The sequence below is a fragment of the Triticum aestivum genome, chromosome 7B, assembly GCF_018294505.1.
Source record: "Triticum aestivum cultivar Chinese Spring chromosome 7B, IWGSC CS RefSeq v2.1, whole genome shotgun sequence".
NCBI classification, from domain to species: Eukaryota; Viridiplantae; Streptophyta; class Magnoliopsida; order Poales; family Poaceae; genus Triticum; species Triticum aestivum.
Genome location: NC_057813.1, coordinates 761,583,524 through 761,586,681, shown reverse-complemented (window position 1 = coordinate 761,586,681; position 3,158 = coordinate 761,583,524). Strand labels below are relative to the sequence as shown.

General features: G+C 51.6%; 1 pseudogene; it reads left to right on the top strand.

Moving 5' to 3' along the window:
- LOC123162589 (putative disease resistance protein RGA1) overlaps positions 1 to 2,751 on the top strand; it is a 15,553-nt pseudogene extending 12,802 nt beyond the window's left edge.
- The last annotated feature ends 407 nt before the right edge of the window (positions 2,752 to 3,158 follow it).

The window sequence follows — 3,158 nt, the reverse complement described above, 5'->3', positions numbered from 1 at the left end:
GGGGGGGGTAGGGTTTCCCGCATCGTCGCCGCGGCGGCCGCCGGCGAGGAAGGGCGTGGACGGAGAAGGGATGGCGGGGCGGGGGAGCGACCCGGGGGATGGGGTCCGGAGGGGCCGCGGGAAGGGAAGAAGGGCCGGAAGGGGGCGCGCCGGGGGAGAACCGGAACGGGCTCGGTCGGGGTCGTCGGAGACGAACGGGCCGGCGCAGAGGGGGGCATGGCCAGGGACGAGGGTTTCCAGGAGGCGCCAACCGGACCACGGTCCGCGCGGCCAGCTACACCCCAGCAGCCAGCGCGGCTCCGCCGGGAGTACGTCCCGGACCCCAAAGACGAGCCTTGCCTCCCCTGTGCCGACGAGGCGGCGGACGGCAGGCGCCTGCGCCGCTCCAACCCGCGGGCGGCCGAACTCCCACCCCTGGGAGTAAGGCTACCGGCGAGGTCGGGCAGCAGCCGCGGCGGGGCCTTGGGAGGGACACGGTCCCGACACACAACGGGGCGCCCAGCGGCGACGTCATCGGCCTCGGCGATGTCGGCCCACAGCACCCGTGGAGAGCCCGAAGGGGGGGGTCGGCGGAGGGGCCGGGGCGGCGGGCGCCGGCGAGGGGGGCAGAAGGAGAGGCGGCAGCGGGGCAGCCGCGGCATCCGGGCCGCCAGGGGCGCCGCCCGGGGAGTCGCCAGTCGCCAGAGCCATCCACAGTTGGCGCCGAATCGTTTTACCTGATAATCGCTCCCCTCTTATGTATCATTTTACCTATGCCTATCTATGAATTACCTTGTTTTTGCGTATGAATGTGTATCGTGCGCTGTAAATTTTAACGACGTCGGAGGAGGAGGAGAACATCACTGAGTCGGAGGAGGAGGAGGACGAAGAGTAGTTTAGCATTTTTGGTGGAGCGGCGCGTGCACACAATTTTTTGCAGTGGCCGCTGAAGCCAGCGCTCTGCGGCGTGCAAAAAGTTGCTATTTTGGTGTTGTAAACTTATTTTAGCGCGCCGCGCGGTTGCACGCCTGTTGGAGATGCTCTTACTTGTTCTTCTAGGTTTTCTCGAGTTTAACATATATAGAGTATCATGTAACCAGTTTTGTGTTTTTCTTTCCATGCAGAAACCTTATCATCTTCTATCGTGGATGCGCAAGGATTTGAGTCTATGTACAAAATGAGAAGAAGCACCTTCAGTTATGTCTGCAGCTTGGTGAGGATCCCATTTTTTGAAGATATGATGGCAAGGGAGCCCACCTTTGTCAATGGGAGAGTGTTATCTTTACAAGATAGAGTGGCTGTCGCTCTGAGAATGCTGAACTCTGGTGACTCTCCGGTTACCGTAGGATCCTCTCTTGGTGTGAGCGAGTCAACTGCCTTGCTGATAACTAAAGTTTTTCCTAAGGCCATGCAAAATCCAACAGCGCACCACTTCAAATGGCCAGGGTCCTATCAAATGGAGAAGATCAAGCGCAAATTTGACAAGATACACGGCCTGGCAAACTGCTGCGGGGCTGTACATACAGCCCAAATCACGCTTGGATCACAAGATCGTGACGGTGAGGAGAATGATTCTGTGCTAATGCGAGCCATCGTTGATCCAGGTATGAGGTTCACACAGGTTTGGTTGGCCTCTGATCTCTTGGAGTTGGACTCTGATCTCTTGAAGTACTATGAGGATGGTGCTCTGGTGAATGGCAGCAAGCTGAAGTTATCAAATGGCTCGGAAGTCGGAGATTACATAATTGGTGATGCAGGATACCCTCTTCGTCCCTGGATCCTCACACCTTATCTGTCAGAGGATGGTCTCTCACTCTCAGACGCCAAAGTTGAGTTCAACAGGAGACATTCTGCGGCGACAGCTGTTGCTCTGAGGGCGCTATCAAAGTTAAAAGACACATGGAAGTGCCTTCAGGGAGAAGGGTGGCATCCAGATAATAAACTTGACATGTTCTGGACAATCTGGGTATGCTGCATGTTGCATAACATAGTGATAGACATGGAGGAGAAGGACGAGGATGAGGACGAAGGTGTGTATGAGGGTGAGGGCCAGGGGGAATTGCGGCAGGTAGCAGATGAGGATGCTGTCGGGGTGAGGGGTGCACTGTCCCAGCACTTGATCAAGTCTGTAGGTAAATGTGCACCACTCTTTATATGTATTGGTTCGAAGACTTTGTTGTCAATTTATTTTACTTTTTTTGCCCTATTGATTCCTTCTTTCAATTGCCACAGAGGAGGAACAAGGAAGAAGAAGCACAGCAACGGAAGGCAACATCTCGAGGAAAGGAGAAAGTGCATGCATGATAACAAGGTAGGCAGATGAGACCAAACTGCCATCTCCACTAAATCAGAAATTTTGCTACTATTATTTTTGAAAGTGCTATTATTTTAGCCTCAAGTAGCAGTGCTCTTCTTAATTCAGTCCTTTGATATGGCGCTAATTGGCTAATTTATGTGAGTGGAAATCATTTAAATCCCTTTCTGAATTGGTAAAACAATACCGGGAAAGAAACTAAGTTGATGGATACATGTAGCTATTATGATAGCAGTGTGCTAAACATAACAGTACCTAATAAGGCTGGCTCTCGTGTACTTCCCTTTCTGTCTGACAATGGAGGCAGAGTGATGCTGCGGCATGAATCAAAATTTGGATCGGGAAAGAAGAGTGCCGTCGTGCATTGTGAATTATGGGCAGACTATTTGTACTGTCATTTGTATTTGCGCTTTTTTGCGGCTGAGAGAACCCAGTAATTAATAATGTAGCTGCATGTGAGGAGGCTAAAGACTAGTTGTGATTTCTATATACGTATTACTTTCAGTTGGTTGTTGTAACCTGAAAGAAGAATCTGCAAGCAAAATAGCAGTGAGCAAGTCCTTTGGCTGTAGTATGATCTCTAGTGCTAAGCCGTCGTGGACATGTCATTGTAGTATATGTTTGCTGTCGCAAATTTTTACACAAGAAGAGGGATGGCAGTTGTTTGTGGAAGTTCAAGTTTCAAATGGGTTGGCAGACCAATTTACATTGGACCAACAAGAAGTGACAGAGCAATGGACCTTGTCAAGTGGTTTCAGAGGAGGATGGAGATGGCTGCCTTACGTGGTTTCAGTGGGCATCTGCAACCTGAAGAGTGTATTATGGAGACTATTTGTGGTTTCTAAGTTCTTCATTCTCTGCAGAT